Source organism: Procambarus clarkii, unplaced genomic scaffold, assembly GCF_040958095.1.
Source record: "Procambarus clarkii isolate CNS0578487 unplaced genomic scaffold, FALCON_Pclarkii_2.0 HiC_scaffold_104, whole genome shotgun sequence".
In the NCBI taxonomy this organism is placed as follows: Eukaryota; Metazoa; Arthropoda; class Malacostraca; order Decapoda; family Cambaridae; genus Procambarus; species Procambarus clarkii.
Genome location: NW_027189137.1, coordinates 595,355 through 615,506, shown reverse-complemented (window position 1 = coordinate 615,506; position 20,152 = coordinate 595,355).

Below are 20,152 nucleotides of genomic sequence, written 5' to 3'. Positions count from 1 at the left end.
CCCTTTGTTGTCAGGGTGATGATTCGCCTCTCCTTCAACGCCGGCTTCAACTTGCAATTCATGCCGTGTCGTCTTGGGCCACTGATCATGGCTTCAAGTTCTCTACTTCTAAGACTTGTGCCATGACATTTACGCGGAAACGGGTTGTTCTTCGTCCCTCTTTGTCACTTTATGGTCATCCCCTTGAATACAAAGATTCTGCGAAGCTTTTGGGGTTATTCCTTGACACTCGTTTGTCTTGGTCTCCCCATATCTCTTACCTCCGTGTTGAGCGCTCTAAGGCCCTTACCCTCCTTCGGGTCTTGTCCCATACTTCTTGGGGGGCAGATAGGCGCACTCTCCTTGCTTTACATTCCTCTCTCGTCCTGTCTAAGCTCGATTATGGTTGCCCTGCTTACTCGTCTGCTTCTCCTTCTACTCTTCGCCGTCTTGATGCTTTGCACCATACTGGGTTGCGCCTCAGTTCTGGTGCCTTTCGTTCGACTCCCGTCCTTAGCTTGTATGTTGACACTGGCTTCCTGTCTCTCCAGGACCGCCGTGATCGCTACTGTCTTCGCTATCTTGCGCGGTCCTTGCAACATCCTTCCTCTCGCCTCTGTCGTGCTTTAACTTTTACCCCTCCTGCGGTTCCTGTTCCTCTTCACCACCTCCCTCTTTCCGTCCGGTTATCTCGCCTGCAGGATTCTCTTTCCGTTCGTATTTCTGATGTTTCTCCTCGTGTTGTTCCTTCTTTGCCCCCGTGGAGGGTCCCTCTTCCGCGGTTTTGTACATCCTTGACCCGTATCACTAAAGCTTTTACCCCTCCTACGGTTCTAAAATGCCTTTTCCTCGAGCACTTTTCTTCTCACTCCCGCTCCGTTTCTGTCTTCACCGATGGGTCTAAGTCAGCGGACGGTGTTGGCTACTCTGTTGTTTTTCCTGATCGCACTTATATGTGTCGCTTGCCTCCGGAGACTAGCATCTTTACAGCGGAACTTTATGCTATTCTCTATGCTCTTCGTCTCCTACTTTCTCGTTGTCAGTCTTCCTTTGTAGTTGTTGTTGACTCTCGTAGTGCCCTCATGGCTCTCGGGTCCTTTAATCCAGTTCATCCAGTGGTTGTCGAGATCCAGCATTGGCTGTTTCTCGTTCACAGTAAATTTAAGTCGGTTGAGTTTTGTTGGGTTCCCAGCCATATTGGTGTGTCTTTAAATGAGCGTGCGGATGCTGCCGTCAAGGAAGCTGTCCGCTCTTGTCCCATCTCTCGTAAGGGCATTCCGTATTCCGACTTTTACCCGGTTATCCATTCCTCAGTCCTTACCCGTTGGCAGGCTTCTTGGTTGTCTGTTACTGGTAACAAGCTACGTACTCTTAAATGTTGTGTTTCCTCGTGGCAGTCCTCCTTCCACCGTAACCGGCGGTGGGAAACAGCTCTGGCGAGGTTACGTATTGGCCATACTCGCTTAACTCATGGTCACTTGATGGAGCGCCGCCCTGCTCCTTATTGTCCTAGTTGCATTGTCCCTCTTACGGTCGTGCATGTCCTTCTTGAATGTCCTGACTTCCAGGACGAGCGTATGTCTTGCTTTCCGACTGCCCCTTGCAGTCACCTGTCCCTCGATAGAATTCTTGGTGACTCGGATACTTTTGATATCGTTCGCCTTATGCGTTTTTGTTCTCGTATTGGCATCCTTGGTGATATTTAGCGCCCTCTGATTATTTTGCGTCTTTGATGGTGCTACATAGCCTTCCCGGTTTGGTGCCTTCTTTTGATAATTACTTACTTACTATGTCTACAGTATGGGCCTTAACTGCTACTGTTGGTGGGGCCTGCTAAGGCTGTGTAATGGTAGCATCAAATGAGGGTGTGGCCCTGTGCCTCTGAGAGTCACGTAATGGCGGCTGTCTGGAGGCCTGCAAGACTTGATGTACAGCAGGTAACTATTCTTATAATTATGTTGGAAGCCAGCTTCCTGCTTCACTAACCTCCCTCACAATTACCTGTTTAGGGTGTAAGGAATTAATAATGGTTCCCTAAACATATAAGTACAGGTATGACATGGAATATGTGTGTGTGTGTGTAGAGCTGAGTAAACTTACTGTGTTTGGGGATTTAATCCCACGTCTTAACAATATTTCCTACAATAATAATAATAGCTAGTATTAAATGCAATAGAAATACCGAAAATTGTTCTTCCCTTTGTTCATGAGATATTCGGTTGGGCGGATCGTAGAGGATCTTGTTTTAAAACTCGGAGAAAGAACCTTGTCTTGTAAATTCGTCAGGGAGAGGTTTCTCACTATTTACAAGTTGCTGTGTGTACATGACGACGCTCTATGGGAGACGTCCTCAAATGTTTGGTGGTTCTATTAAAGTTTAAGGAGTAGAGAGTTAAGCTATATTCCTGTTGTGTGGGAACCGACCTGTGAGATTTATATTTATTTAATTTATATGAATTTATATTTACGTTAATTTATATACTTCGATAGCAATTTGTATAATGATAAGTGGACTGTATTTCTGCAATAATCTCATAATCTCACAAATCGATCCTCTACACATTAGGGGGGGTTTATATTTAATATATATATGCAGCCAATCAAACTACAAAATTAACTACATACATTGAAGAGTTCCTTATCTTATAGTACAGCAGGTTAGTCCACCAGGTATAACTAGGGTGTAGACACCAAATTATCCTCTTTGAGGTAGCTTCCATATCACCCAGTAACTGGTGCACAAATCTTGCATCCTCGTCTTGACCTGTCAAAAGTGCGCTAGCTGTGAAGCCAGATACCTATATATGACAAGTATATCAGAGAAAACAGTACATGGAACATGAAGACCTGGCTTAATTACCTTTAGTTTGAGGCTTCCATGTGATCTAACCGGGTCACCCTATATCCTGACATTAATGGCCATAAATGAATGATAAACGGGTTTCGGATAGACTTAACTTGAATTGTAGACATCGTGTTGGAGATGGTACCTTTGGTTTCCATAACACTACGTCCAAGTAAAATTAACAGGAGCCGAATTTGCTCCCGTGTGAGCCTCTGGTCTCAATATAAACACAATGGCTGTTTAACACTCCATACTATTGACGTTACTGGCCGACATTGTCCAGAATGATAGGAGCCGAATTTGCTCCACACGTCTCGGAGGTGACACAACAATGGCTCCCTCCTTCCCCACTCTGACGCCTGGCCTACTTTGTCCAGATTTCAGAAAGTGATAGAAGGGTCACATTTACTCTACTTTAATATTGATAATTAAGTTAATTTATATAAGATGTTTTTATGATGGTAAAGTCCAAAGACTAATGTATTTAAGAATAATTCCCACCATAATAGGTGGAGAATATAATAGTATGTGGTGATGATATCCCGTTTTCTATAGACGGTAATTCCACTACAGGTTACATTTTCTATGGGTAACTTGTTTATACAACACAGCTCTTATCTGTCTGTATGATATTATTATTAAATGGTGTCGGATTTTCCGACATAATTCCCCAGGGGCTGCTCACGGGTCGAAGTCCTAATTAGAACAGACGAACACCGATACTCCTCCTTCGAATTATTTAATTAATTTGATGTTAGTAGTTAGTAATCACACATTTGTGTGTCTGTTCGTACAGGACGGATGTCCCGTACTAGAGTTGCAGGGGTTAGAAGTCTAATGCGATTTCATTTCCCTGTCAACTCTTGAAAGGCTAATATTCAAGCCTTATTACATATTATTTAACCCAGAAGACTGGATGTGATCAAGTACTACAGTCAAGTATGATTCAGGGACTGCAGTGAGATCAGTGACATTAGATATAACTTGAAGTTTGTTCAAGTAACTGGTCACTGATATATAAACACTGAGGCCCATGGAATACATCTTGATTAAATAATAAATGTATCAAATCAGTCATCAGATTTATTGGGGTTTAATTTAGTTAATTGATTCAGAAGATTGAATAGCTCATCATTAAAGTAAAGTATGGTTCTGAGACTGCAGTGGGTTCAGTGACATTGGTCGCAGTGACTTGTAGCTGTTTTAGGCTACTGTTCACTGATTTGCCACTGAGGCCTCATGAACTCATCTTCAGCTTTAAATGATGATACTAACATCAACCTCTGTTGGTATAGTCAGCTGTAATCTCCTTAGTATAATGCTACTGGAGAAATATAATCAGCTGACAAATTTAGATTTCTATTGGTATTGTTTATCTGCAGGCATAGGTCTCCTCAGGCTTGATACTGGGCCTGAGAGTAATTTGCCTCCTGCAGAGTTTAACATGGTTATGCCCTGATATTTAGTAGGGCTACCGATGAATCGATGACAATAGTCTGTCCCTACAAGGAGACCGAAGTCAGTGAGGTGATCAGACTTAATATTATCTGCCAATTTTATTCCTCTATTTCTCAGGAATTTGGCTGTTGCTCTCAGACCTTGAACTTGTAGGTCTACTGGTATTTTGTCCACCACAATGGCTTGTACTCGACAGACGTACCTGCCTAAACGTACTGATGGTTGTACCACCTGGTAGACTTGAGGTCCTGCATCTGTTATAAACCCTGAGATGTTGAATGACGTCTGGGCTACAGGCCTTAATTGTAATTCATCTGCCAACTTTTTAGTGATATATGTTCTCTGGGATCCTTGGTCAAACAACCCACGGGTATGGACCTTGGCCCTCTTATTCAGGATGGTAATTTGGGCAGTAGGCAAAGTCGTATTACCTTTAGACTTTGCCGATTGGACACTCTTTGTTGGTTGCACCTTGCAGTACTGTACTGAGGTGGGAATGCTATCTTCCACCTTGGGGTTTGGAGACGTTGTTTTGGTGTCTCTGCACAATGCTGCATGGTGCTGACCTTTGTTACACCTATTACAGGTGTGTAATTGGGTATCACAGTCGATGATGTTATGTTTCCTGAGGCACCTCGTGCAATGTTGCAAATCTTTGAGTCGCTCAACACGGGCGTCACTATCAGGAAAATTAGGACAGTGGTACATTGAATGTTTCTCATTGCAGAACAAACATGTTCCATAGTTTCCAGTACCCTTTGGTGTCACGTTCTTGGGTGACACAGTAACTATAGGCTTGGAGGGTCCCACTGCATATACGCCCACACTGCCACTGTTCCACTTTGGTGTTGAATTATATTGTCTAGATTGATTTGGAGTACCTTTCGTACTCTGTGGTTTACTATTATTGGTTTCTGAGGGTTTACTTGGTGGTTTTAATTTGTCATGTGTTCGTAATTGATGAACTACTGACTTTAAACCTTCAGATATTTCATTCATAGATAAGATGCTTTTATTGTAATGAGCACTTATTTGTCTCAATATGTCCCTAGGTATTTTCTCCTGGACAATTATTTTCAAGACCCACTCAGCCCCGTTTGTATCTGCTGTCAGGCTGAGGGCATTGATCAATGATTCTACCTCCAGCTTGAAGACTTGGAGTGAATCAACTGAAGCCTCCGGTGGGGGTAAATGCAACAGCTCATGAACTAAATGTGATGTTCTTACTTCTGGATCAGCATAATTATCCTTGAGGAGTTTTACTGCCAGATCATAGCCGTCATTAGTTAATCTCAGATGGGATACTACTGTTTTAGCCTCACCTGATAATTGGCCTTGCAAATAAGAGAATTTACTACTCTTTGGTAAAGATTGTTTTGAGTCTACAAGGTCAACGAATTTGTTCCAAAATTCGTCCCAATCTTCCTCATCTTTTCCTGAGAAAGTGGGTAAATTAATTGGAGGGAGTCGAGCTTCTGCTTGACTCGTATTAGATGCAACTATTGATGTTGTTGTTGCCTTGTTCTGGGCAATTAATTTGACATAAGGCTGTAACGTGGCCTGAGTGTGATCTTCATAATTCGCAAGATCAACCATAATGTCGTCTATTTCTGTTTCTGATAAATTAGTGTTGGCAAGTTCAGCCACATATGTTGCTATTTGGCATTTGATTTGCTCAAATTTACCTGCAGCTGCTTGATAATAGCTTTCCAGGTCAGCATAATCAACTTGAGATTGTTGTGACAAATCTTCACATTTCTTGATCTGTCTTGTTAAGTGGCCTTTAAGACCTGCAAGGGTTCTTTTCATTCTCCCTGCATTATCCATACTGGCTAGTTGGTGAAGCCTTGTGGGGCTTGTACTTGGGCTGCTCATAATACTGAACAAACTCTAATGATAGCCTAGGGTAAATTCTGCACTCACTAGGCAATAATCCTACCTCTACTAGAGGTTAGCACTTAAAATTAATACACATTATATATATACAATCATACACACTAATGATTTGAGTGATAAACCAGTGTCACTGGAAGTACCTTTAGGTTAGCTCTTCTATATCACCCTAGGATGGTAGAGACACTAATTAATCACTCAAAGGTGTAATGATCATAAGTAAATTATTATATACACAACTCAACTCGAGTTGATATAAATTACACCCAAAATAGGGTCTGGACCATTCATTAATGGTGTTAGGTTATTCAATATAGTACAACTGACTATGGTAATAATGGGACTAGGATGAGCAATAATAGTTCAACTAGTCAATGGTTAATATCCTACCCTGTTGTGGGTTGGCAATTAGTAAATATTATACTGTGATCACTAGTGCAATATATATTAAATAATTCTCTATTTTGGAGAAATAATATACACAATTATTGATAATAGCCTCTTAATTAGCCTCTATGAAACTTCTAATATTATCTAGAAGTATTAAATATTATTAGTGACCTCGCGAAATAAAGTCCACAAAATTCGTAGATAATCTCTCGCGAAATGTAACACCACGAAATCCGTGAACAATCTCGCGAAGACACAGTCACTAATTTGGCTGGATTCTATATTAGCGCTGTCATTTCACGAAATAACACGCCACCAAATATCTGTGGGTGTGCATGAAACCGCTGACGAAGCTGAACTGGGCTGAGGGAGGCTCCTGAGCTCCCTCGAGGCTACGCTGCCGTCTTTGACTGGCTGGCCTTGTTTAAATAACACTGCACTAGTATATTTAATGAATCCACTGGTTAACTGGTTCATCCGGTACTAAGATGACCAAATGTGGGTTCATAGGATCAAATAATCCGTCATCCGGTTCGAAGATGACCAATTAATGTGGGAACCGACCTGTGAGATTTATATTTATTTAATTTATATGAATTTATATTTACGTTAATTTATATACTTCGATAGCAATTTGTATAATGATAAGTGGACTGTATTTCTGCAATAATCTCATAATCTCACAAATCGATCCTCTACACATTAGGGGGGGTTTATATTTAATATATATATGCAGCCAATCAAACTACAAAATTAACTACATACATTGAAGAGTTCCTTATCTTATAGTACAGCAGGTTAGTCCACCAGGTATAACTAGGGTGTAGACACCAAATTATCCTCTTTGAGGTAGCTTCCATATCACCCAGTAACTGGTGCACAAATCTTGCATCCTCGTCTTGACCTGTCAAAAGTGCGCTAGCTGTGAAGCCAGATACCTATATATGACAAGTATATCAGAGAAAACAGTACATGGAACATGAAGACCTGGCTTAATTACCTTTAGTTTGAGGCTTCCATGTGATCTAACCGGGTCACCCTATATCCTGACATTAATGGCCATAAATGAATGATAAACGGGTTTCGGATAGACTTAACTTGAATTGTAGACATCGTGTTGGAGATGGTACCTTTGGTTTCCATAACACTACGTCCAAATAAAATTAACAGGAGCCGAATTTGCTCCCGTGTGAGCCTCTGGTCTCAATATAAACACAATGGCTGTTTAACACTCCATACTATTGACGTTACTGGCCGACATTGTCCAGAATGATAGGAGCCGAATTTGCTCCACACGTCTCGGAGGTGACACAACAATGGCTCCCTCCTTCCCCACTCTGACGCCTGGCCTACTTTGTCCAGATTTCAGAAAGTGATAGAAGGGTCACATTTACTCTACTTTAATATTGATAATTAACTTATTTTATATAAGATGTTTTTATGATGGTAAAGTCCAAAGACTAATGTATTTAAGAATAATTCCCACCATAATAGGTGGAGAATATAATAGTATGTGGTGATGATATCCCGTTTTCTATAGACGGTAATTCCACTACAGGTTACATTTTCTATGGGTAACTTGTTTATACAACACAGCTCTTATCTGTCTGTATGATATTATTATTAAATGGTGTCGGATTTTCCGACATGTTGTATTTAATTATATTCAGTCCTAGTTAACACTTTTTTATTAGGTTTAAACACTAGACCGTTGTTTAAAAGAAATTAGAATTGATATAAATACGTGGCATCGATGACGTCATGGAATCACCCATTCTCTTTTCCTTTATTTGGGTAACTTATGTTATTATGTGTGTCGAATTTCCGACAGCATCTGTACTTTTACTTACGAAATGAACGGCATAGTAAACAACACAGCTCAATTGCAACACAAGGTCACACAAAATAATTCACTAAAATATTAAAATAAATTGAAATCTATGAAAATAAAACTTATCAATGCAATCGGAAACATTGAAATGGAATTTGTGACATATTTAGTATAGAGTGCATGTTGCTATTACGTCAACATGCAACAGATGGGGCTGGTTTTCAAAAACGCATGTTTTTACCTGTCACTGTAGGAAGCATCTATACAATAGGTATATAAAACTTCGCGCCTATGCGAATGTAAAGTTGTGTCAAAATTTCAAAGCAATCAGTGAAGAACTTTGGGAGATACAACATGTGTTGCTCTCACGTCCAACAGATGGCGGTTTTAAAAAAAAAACTTTTTTTTTTTCCTGTCACAGGTAAGGCATGTATATAGTAGATATATAAAAACATGCACAAATTCTAATGCAACGTCGTGTCAAATTTTCAAAGCAATCAGTAAAGAAGTTTCGAAGATTTCTCTCACATGAAAAACATATGAAAAACACAGTTTTCCAAAAAAAAGCATGTTTTTTCAGTCACAGACGTGACATCAATATAGCATGTATGTAAAAGCCTGCGCAAATGCGAATGGAACATTGTGTGAAAATTTCAAAGCAATCGGTCAAGCACTTTCGGAGATTAGCGATTTTGAGCAAACGAACAAACGAACACACACACACACACACACACACACACACACACACACACACACACACACACACACACACACACACACACACACACACACACACACACACACACACACACACACACACACACACACACACACACACACACACACACACACACACACACACACACACACACACACACACACACACACACACACACACACACACACACACACACACACATATATATATATATATATATATATATATATATATATATATTAGTATATTTTTTGGTAGCAGTCTTTCCTGTAGACATATATTATTAAATATGACCGAAAAAGTAAGATTAATAATTCTAACACGAATTTTCTCAATCTTTCGTACATTTCTTTTCACTGTTGGAGGTAAATAAAAAATCAATTCTCCAAAATTCATTTTTATTTCTAGTCTGACGCGACACGAGCGCGTTTCGTAAAACTTATTACATTTTCAAAGACTTTAGTTCACAAATACACAACTGAATAGAACTTACGCATCTCCGATTTTATATCTACATTTGAGTGAGGTGGAAGGGGTGATGTGGCATTTACACAAGACAGAACAAGATGTGGCATTAATAGGGTATTAATTTCATCAACACAAGACAGAACAAGAGTATTAATAGGGTATTAATTTCATCAACACAAGACAGAACACGAAACAATGGATATTGAATAGAAGTGTTTGTAGAAAGCCTATTGGTCCATATTTCTTGATGCTTCTATATTGGAGCGGAGTCTTGAGGTGGGTAGAATATAGTTGTGCAATAATTGGCTGTTGATTGCTGGTGTTGACTTCTTGATGTGTAGTGCCTCGCAAACGTCAAGCCGCCTGCTATCGCTGTATCTATCGATGATTTCTGTGTTGTTTACAAGGATTTCTCTGGCGATGGTTTGGTTGTGGGAAGAGATTATATGTTCCTTAATGGAGCCCTGTTGCTTATGCATCGTTAAACGCCTAGAAAGAGATGTTGTTGTCTTGCCTATATACTGGGTTTTTTGGAGCTTACAGACCCCAAGAGGGCATTTGAAGGCATAGACGACGTTAGTCTCTTTTAAAGCGTTCTGTTTTGTTTCTGGAGAGTTTCTCATGAGTAGGCTGGCCGTTTTTCTGGTTTTATAGTAAATCGTCAGTTGTATCCTCTGATTTTTGTCTGTAGGGATAACGTTTCTATTAACAATATCTTTCAGGACCCTTTCCTCCGTTTTATGAGCTGTGGAAAAGAAGTTCCTGTAAAATAGTCTAATAGGGGGTATAGGTGTTGTGTTAGTTGTCTCTTCAGAGGTTGCATGGCTTTTCACTTTCCTTCTTATGATGTCTTCGACATCCATTGTTTCGTGTTCTGTCTTGTGTTGATGAAATTAATACCCTATTAATACTCTTGTTCTGTCTTGTGTTGATGAAATTAATACCCTATTAATGCCACATCTTGTTCTGTCTTGTGTTAATGCCACATCACCCCTTCCACCTCACTCAAATGTAGATATAAAATCGGAGATGCGTAAGTTCTATTCAGTTGTGTATTTGTGAACTAAAGTCTTTGAAAATGTAATAAGTTTTACGAAACGCGCTCGTGTCGCGTCAGACTAGAAATAAAAATGAATTTTGGAGAATTGATTTTTGATTTACCTCCAACAATGAAAAGAAATGTACGAAAGATTGAGAAAATTCGTGTTTGAATTATTAATCTTACTTTTTCGGTCATATTTAATAATATATATATATATACATATATATATATATATATATATATATATATATATATATATATATATATATATATATATATATATATATATATATATATATATATATATATATATATATATATATATATATATATATATATATATATATATATATATATATATATATATATATATATATATATATAACTGAAAACTCACACCCCAGAAGTGACTCGAACCCATACTCCCAGGAGCCACGCAACTGGTATGTACAAGACGCCTTAATCCACTTGACCATCACGACCGGACAAAATGAGGTGATAGCCGAGGCTATTTCAACCACCCCACCGCCGGCACTCGGATAGTAATCTTGGGCATAGCATTTTACCAAATCACCTCATTCTTTGGGGCACACGTGAGGAACACAAATGCGAACAAGCCTGAATGGTCCCCAGGACAATATGCAACTGAAAACTCACACCCCAGAAGTGACTCGAACCCATACTCCCAGGAGCCACGCAACTGGTATGTACAAGACGCCTTAATCCACTTGACCATCACGACCGGACAAAATGAGGTGATAGCCGAGGCTATTTGAACCACCCCACCGCCGGCACTCGGATAGTAATCTTGGGCATAGCATTTTACCAAATCACCTCATTCTTTGGGGCACACGTGAGGAACACAAATGCGAACAAGCCTGAATGGTCCCCAGGACAATATGCAACTGAAAACTCACACCCCAGAAGTGACTCGAACCCATACTCCCAGGAGCCACGCAACTGGTATGTACAAGACGCCTTAATCCACTTGACCATCACGACCGGACAAAATGAGGTGATAGCCGAGGCTATTTGAACCACCCCACCGCCGGCACTCGGATAGTAATCTTGGGCATAGCATTTTACCAAATCACCTCATTCTTTGGGGCACACGTGAGGAACACAAATGCGAACAAGCCTGAATGGTCCCTAGGACAATATGCAACTGAAAACTCACACCCCAGAAGTGACTCGAACCCATACTCCCAGGAGCCACGCAACTGGTATGTACAAGACGCCTTAATCCACTTGACCATCACAACCGGACAAAATGAGGTGATAGCCGAGGCTATTTGAACCACCCCACCGCCGGCACTCGGATAGTAATCTTGGGCATAGCATTTTACCAAATCACCTCATTCTTTGGGGCACACGTGAGGAACACAAATGCGAACAAGCCTGAATGGTCCCCAGGACAATATGCAACTGAAAACTCACACCCCAGAAGTGACTCGAACCCATACTCCCAGGAGCCACGCAACTGGTATGTACAAGACGCCTTAATCCACTTGACCATCACAACCGGACAAAATGAGGTGATAGCCGAGGCTATTTGAACCACCCCACCGCCGGCACTCGGATAGTAATCTTGGGCATAGCATTTTACCAAATCACCTCATTCTTTGGGGCACACGTGAGGAACACAAATGCGAACAAGCCTGAATGGTCCCCAGGACAATATGCAACTGAAAACTCACACCCCAGAAGTGACTCGAACCCATACTCCCAGGAGCCACGCAACTGGTATGTACAAGACGCCTTAATCCACTTGACCATCACGACCGGACAAAATGAGGTGATAGCCGAGGCTATTTGAACCACCCCACCGCCGGCACTCGGATAGTAATCTTGGGCATAGCATTTTACCAAATCACCTCATTCTTTGGGGCACACGTGAGGAACACAAATGCGAACAAGCCTGAATGGTCCCCAGGACAATATGCAACTGAAAACTCACCAAAGAATGAGGTGAGTGTGCCCCAAAGAATGAGGTGATTTGGTAAAATGCTATGCCCAAGATTACTATCCGAGTGCCGGCGGTGGGGTGGTTCAAATAGCCTCGGCTATCACCTCATTTTGTCCGGTCGTGATGGTCAAGTGGATTAAGGCGTCTTGTACATACCTGTTGCGTGGCTCCTGGGAGTATGGGTTCGAGTCACTTCTAGGGTGTGAGTTTTCAGTTGCATATTGTCCTGGGGACCATTCAGGCTTGTTCGCATTTGTGTTCCTCACGTGTGCCCCAAAGAATGAGGTGATTTGGTAAAATGCTATGCCCAAGATTACAATCCGAGTGCCGGCGGTGGGGTGGTTGAAATAGCCTCGGCTATCACCTCATTTTGTCCGGTCGTGATGGTCAAGTGGATTAAGGCGTCTTGTACATACCAGTTGCGTGGCTCCTGGGAGTATGGGTTCGAGTCACTTCTGGGGTGTGAGTTTTCAGTTGCATATTGTCCTGGGGACCATTCAGGCTTGTTCGCATTTGTGTTCCTCACGTGTGCCCCAAAGAATGAGGTGATTTGGTAAAATGCTATGCCCAAGATTACTATCCGAGTGCCGGCGGTAGGGTGGTTCAAATAGCCTCAGCTATCACCTCATTTTGTCCGGTCGTGATGGTCAAGTGGATTAAGGCGTCTTGTACATACCAGTTGCGTGGCTCCTGGGAGTATGGGTTCGAGTCACTTCTGGGGTGTGAGTTTTCAGTTGCATATTGTCCTGGGGACCATTCAGGCTTGTTCGCATTTGTGTTCCTCACGTGTGCCCCAAAGAATGAGGTGATTTGGTAAAATGCTATGCCCAAGATTACTATCCGACTGCCGGCGGTGGGGTGGTTCAAATAGCCTCGGCTATCACCTCATTTTGTCCGGTCGTGATGGTCAAGTGGATTAAGGCGTCTTGTACATACCAGTTGCGTGGCTCCTGGGAGTATGGGTTCGAGTCACTTCTGGGGTGTGAGTTTTCAGTTGCATATTGTCCTGGGGACCATTCAGGCTTGTTCGCATTTGTGTTCCTCACGTGTGCCCCAAAGAATGAGGTGATTTGGTAAAATGCTATGCCCAAGATTACCATCCGAGTGCCGGCGGTGGGGTGGTTCAAATAGCCTCGGCTATCACCTCATTTTGTCCGGTCGTGATGGTCAAGTGGATTAAGGCGTCTTGTACATACCAGTTGCGTGGCTCCTGGGAGTATGGGTTCGAGTCACTTCTGGGGTGTGAGTTTTCAGTTGCATATTGTCCTGGGGACCATTCAGGCTTGTTCGCATTTGTGTTCCTCACGTGTGCCCCAAAGAATGAGGTGATTTGGTAAAATGCTATGCCCAAGATTACTATCCGAGTGCCGGCGGTGGGGTGGTTCAAATAGCCTCGGCTATCACCTCATTTTGTCCGGTCGTGATGGTCAAGTGGATTAAGGCGTCTTGTACATACCAGTTGCGTGGCTCCTGGGAGTATGGGTTCGAGTCACTTCTGGGGTGTGAGTTTTCAGTTGCATATTGTCCTGGGGACCATTCAGGCTTGTTCGCATTTGTGTTCCTCACGTGTGCCCCAAAGAATGAGGTGATTTGGTAAAATGCTATGCCCAAGATTACTATCCGAGTGCCGGCGGTGGGGTGGTTCAAATAGCCTCGGCTATCACCTCATTTTGTCCGGTCGTGATGGTCAAGTGGATTAAGGCGTCTTGTACATACCAGTTGCGTGGCTCCTGGGAGTATGGGTTCGAGTCACTTCTGGGGTGTGAGTTTTCAGTTGCATATTGTCCTGGGGACCATTCAGGCTTGTTCGCATTTGTGTTCCTCACGTGTGCCCCAAAGAATGAGGTGATTTGGTAAAATGCTATGCCCAAGATTACCATCCGAGTGCCGGCGGTGGGGTGGTTCAAATAGCCTCGGCTATCACCTCATTTTGTCCGGTCGTGATGGTCAAGTGGATTAAGGCGTCTTGTACATACCAGTTGCGTGGCTCCTGGGAGTATGGGTTCGAGTCACTTCTGGGGTGTGAGTTTTCAGTTGCATATTGTCCTGGGGACCATTCAGGCTTGTTCGCATTTGTGTTCCTCACGTGTGCCCCAAAGAATGAGGTGATTTGGTAAAATGCTATGCCCAAGATTACCATCCGAGTGCCGGCGGTGGGGTGGTTCAAATAGCCTCGGCTATCACCTCATTTTGTCCGGTCGTGATGGTCAAGTGGATTAAGGCGTCTTGTACATACCAGTTGCGTGGCTCCTGGGAGTATGGGTTCGAGTCACTTCTGGGGTGTGAGTTTTCAGTTGCATATTGTCCTGGGGACCATTCAGGCTTGTTCGCATTTGTGTTCCTCACGTGTGCCCCAAAGAATGAGGTGATTTGGTAAAATGCTATGCCCAAGATTACTATCCGAGTGCCGGCGGTGGGGTGGTTCAAATAGCCTCGGCTATCACCTCATTTTGTCCGGTCGTGATGGTCAAGTGGATTAAGGCGTCTTGTACATACCAGTTGCGTGGCTCCTGGGAGTATGGGTTCGAGTCACTTCTGGGGTGTGAGTTTTCAGTTGCATATTGTCCTGGGGACCATTCAGGCTTGTTCGCATATATATATATATATATATATATATATATATATATATATATATATATATATATATATATATATATATATATATATATATATATATATATATATATATATATATATGTCGTACCTAGTAGCCAGAACGTACTTCTCAGCCTACTATGCAAGGCCTGATTTGCCTGATAAGCCAAGTTTTCCTGAATTAATATATTTTCTCTATTTTTTTCTTATGAAATGATAAAGCTACCCATTTCATTACATATGAGGTAAAAAAAAAAATTATAGGAGTTAAAATTAACGTAGATATATGACCGAACCTAACCAACCCTACCTAACCTAACCTAACCTATCTTTATATGTTAGGTTAGGTTAGGTAGCCGAAAAAGTTAGGTTAGGTTAGGTTAGGTAGGTTAGGTGGTCGAAAAATCATTAATTCATGAAAACTTGGCTTATTAGGCAAATTGAGCCTTGCATAGTAGGCTGAGAAATGCGTTCTGGATCCTAGGTACGACATATATATATATATACATATATTATTGAATATGACCGAAAGAGTAAGATTAATAATTCTAACACGAATTTTCTCAATCTTTCGTACATTTCTTTTCACTGTTGGAGGTAATTCAAAAATCAATTCTCCAAAATTCATTTTTATTTCTAGTCTGACGCGACACGAGCGCGTTTCGTAAGACTTATTACATTTTCAAAGACTTTAGCTTACAAATACACAACTGAATAGAACTTACACATCTTCGATTTTTGTTTATATCTACATTTGAGTGAGGTGGATGGGGTGAGGTGGCATTAATAAGGTATTAATTTCATCAACACAAGACAGAACAAGAGGTGGCATTAATAGGGTATTAATTTCATCAACACAAGACAGAACACGAAACAATGGGTATTGAAATGGAAGTGATTGTAGAAAGCCTATTGGTCCATATTTCTTGATGCTTCTATATTGGAGTGGAGTCTTGAGGTGGGTAGAATATAGTTGTGCATTAATTGGCTGTTGATTGCTGGTGTTGACTTCTTAATGTGTAGTGCCTCGCAAACGTCAAGCCGCCTGCTGTCGCTGTATCTATCGATGATTTCTGTGTTGTTTACCAGGATTTCTCTGGCGATGGTTTGGTTGTGGGAAGAGATTATATGTTCCTTAATGGAGCTCTGTTGTTTATGCATCGTTAAACGCCTAGAAAGAGATGTTGTTGTCTTGCCTATATACTGGGTTTTTTGGAGCTTACAGTCCCCAAGTGGGCATTTGAAGGCATAGACGACGTTGGTCTCTTTGAAAGCGTTCTGCTTTGTGTCTGGAGAGTTTCTCATAAGTTTGCTGGCCGTTTTTCTGGTTTTATAGTAAATCGTCAGTTGTATCCTCTGATTTTTATCTGTAGGAATAACGTTTCTATTAACCATATCTTTCAGGACCCTTTCCTCTGTTTTATGAGCTGTGGAAAAGAACTTCCTGTAAAATTGTCTAATAGGGGGTATAGGTGTTGTGTTAGTTGTCTCTTCAGAGGTTGCATGGCGTTTCACTTTCCTTCTTATGATGTCTTCGACGAAACCATTGGAGAAGCCGTTGTTGACTAGGACCTGCCTTACCCTACAGAGTTCTTCGTCGACTTGCTTCCATTCTGAGCTGTGGCTGAGAGCACGGTCGACATATGCGTTAACAACACTCCTCTTTTACCTGTCTGGGCAGTCGCTGTTGGCATTTAGGCACATTCCTATGTTCGTTTCCTTAGTGTAGACAGCAGTGTGGAAACCTCCGCTCTTTTCCATGACTGTTACATCTAGAAAGGGCAGCTTCCCATCCTTTTCCATCTCGTAAGTGAAACGCAGCACGGAACTCTGCTCAAATGCCTCCTTCAGCTCCTGCAGATGTCTGACATCAGGTACCTGTGTATAAATGTCGTCAACATACCTGCAGTATATGGCCGGTTTCAATTTCATGTCGACTAAGACTTTTTGCTCGATGGTACCCATGTAGAAGTTTGCAAACAGGACACCTAGGGGAGAACCCATGGCGACCCCATCTACTTGCTTATACATGTGCCCATCCGGGCTCAAGAAGGGTGCCTCTTTAGTACAAGCTTGGAGTAGTTTCCTTAGAATATTTTCGGGTATGTCAAGAGGAGTACAGGCTGGATCACGATACACTCTGTCGGCTATCATCCCGATTGTCTCGTCCACAGGTACGTTGGTAAACAGCGATTCTACGTCCAACGAGGCTCTTATCCCTGTGGCCCGTGTGCCCCGCACTAAGTCAACAAATTACTTTGGAGACTTCAGGCTGAAGGCGCAAGGAACATAAGGAGTCAGCAGGCCGTTGAGTCGCTTCGCCAGTCTGTACATGGGTGTGGGTATCTGGCTAATGATTGGCCAAAGTAGGTTTCCAGGCTTGTGTGTCTTGACATTTCCATACGCATATCCAGGTTTATATTCCCCAATGATCTTTGGCAGGTGGAGTCCGGATTTCTTGGCGTTCACAGTTTCGATCAGTTTGTTGACCTTTGCTTTCAACTCGGCTGTAGTGTCCTTCGTTACCCTTTGGAACTTAGTTTGGTCAGAGAGTATGAGGTTCATTTTCGCCAGATATTCGTCTTTTTTAAGAATGACATATATTGGCGACTTGTCACCTCTCCTGACAACTATCTCCTTGTTCTCACGAAGGCTTTTAGCTGCCGATTTGAGCTCGGGGGACAGTATGGTGCTTCTGTAATTGCCTCGATTCTTTCCTCCTTCTGCAATAAGTTCTGCTTGTAAGGTATCTTTGGTAGTGACCTTCTTTTGTGTCTCGAGGTCGAATATGTCGTCCAACAGAATTTCCAACTCTACTTTCCGGGCCATCTCACTCGGTCTGGACATAACGTGACAGTTTATGCCCAGATTTAGGAGAGTGACTTGGTCCTCAGTGAGGTTAATTCCTGCAAGGTTCAGGAAGCCATCTCTTGGTCGTGGAATTGCCATAGGTCCTCCATATAATGTTGTAAGTTTCTTGATAATCCTTGTTTCAGTGCTGAGGTGATGTCGGTCTGTGAGGATGTCGAGGTGTTGTTCAATGCGGGTACGGATGCTTTCGTCGATGTTGCTATTTCTCCACTCGTTTGTAGCATGAAGTAGTTGCGTTTTGTTGTCTTTGATTTCATTCTTTGCCTTGTATATCTGATCACGAATCAGATCCTGGCGATATTTTATCGTGAAGGCTTGATTCCTTGCTGCTGGGCCGTGCGCTTTCATATTAGTATACTTTGGTAACAGTCTTTCCTGTAGACATATATTATTATATATGACCGAAAGAGTAAGATTAATAATTCTAACACGAATTTTCTCAATCTTTCATACATTTCTTTTCACTGTTGAAGGTAATTCAAAAATCAATTCTCCAAAATTCATTTTTATTTCTAGTCTGACGCGACACTTGAGCGCGTTTCGTAAAACTTATTACATTTTCAAAGACTTTACACATACACAACTGAATAGAACTTACACATCTCCGATTTGTTTATATCTACATTTGAGTGAGGTGGATGGGGTGAGGTGGTATTTAATAGGGTATTAATTTCATCAACACAAGACAGAACACGAAACAATGGGTATTGAAATGGAAGTGATTGTAGAAAGCCTATTGGTCCATATTTCTTGATGCTTCTATATTGGAGTGGAGTCTTGAGGTGGGTAGAATATAGTTGTGCATTAATTGGCTGTTGATTGCTGGTGTTGACTTCTTAATGTGTAGTGCCTCGCAAACATCAAGCCGCCTGCTATCGCTGTATCTATCGATGATTTCTGTGTTGTTTACTAGGATTTCTCTGGCGATGGGTTTGGTTGTGGGAAGAGATTATATGTTCCTTAATGGAGCCCTGTTGTTTATGCATCGTTAAACGCCTAGAAAGAGATGTTGTTGTCTTGCCTATTTACTGTTTTTTTTGGAGCTTACAGTCCCCAAGTGGGCATTTGAAGGCATAGTCGACGTTGGTCTCTTTTAAAGCGTTCTGCTTTGTGTCTGGAGAGTTTCTCATGAGTAGGCTGGCCGGTTTTCTGGTTTTATAGTAAATCGTCAGTTGTATCCTCTGATTTTTGTCTGTAGGGATAACGTTTCTATTAACAATATCTTTCAGGACCCTTTCCTCCGTTTTATGAGCTGTGGAAAAGAATTTCCTGTAAAATAGTCTAATAGGGGGTATAGGCGTTGTGTTAGTTGTCTCTTCAGAGGTTGCATGGCGTTTCACTTTCCTTCTTATGATGTCTTCGACGAAACCATTGGAGAAGCCGTTGTTGACTAGGACCTGCCTTATCCTACAGAGTTCTTCGTCGACTTGCTTCCATTCTGAGCTGTGGCTGAGAGTACGGTCGACATATGCGTTAACAACACTCCTCTTGTACCTGTCTGGGCAGTCGCTGTTGGCATTTAGGCACATTCCTATGTTCGTTTCCTTAGTGTAGACTGCAGTGTGGAAACCTCCGCTCTTTTCCATGACTGTTACATCTAGAAAGGGCAGCTTCCCATCCTTTTCCATCTCGTAAGTGAAACGCAGCACGGAACTCTGCTCAAATGCCTCCTTCAGCTCCTGCAGATGTCTGACATCAGGTACCTGTGTAAAAATGTCGTCAACATACCTGCAGTATATGGCCGGTTTCAAGTTCATGTCGACTAAGACTTTTTGCTCGATGGTACCCATGTAGAAGTTTGCAAACAGGACACCTAGGGGAGAACCCATGGCGACCCCATCTACTTGCTTATACATGTGCCCATCCGGGCTCAAGAAGGGTGCCTCTTTAGTACAAGCTTGGAGTAGTTTCCTTAGAATATTTTCTGGTATGTCAAGAGGAGTACAGGCTGGATCACGATACACTCTGTCGGCTATCATCCCGATTGTCTCGTCCACAGGTACGTTGGTAAACAGCGATTCTACGTCCAACGAGGCTCTTATCCCTGTGGCCCGTGTGCCCCGCACTAAGTCAACAAATTCCTTTGGAGACTTCAG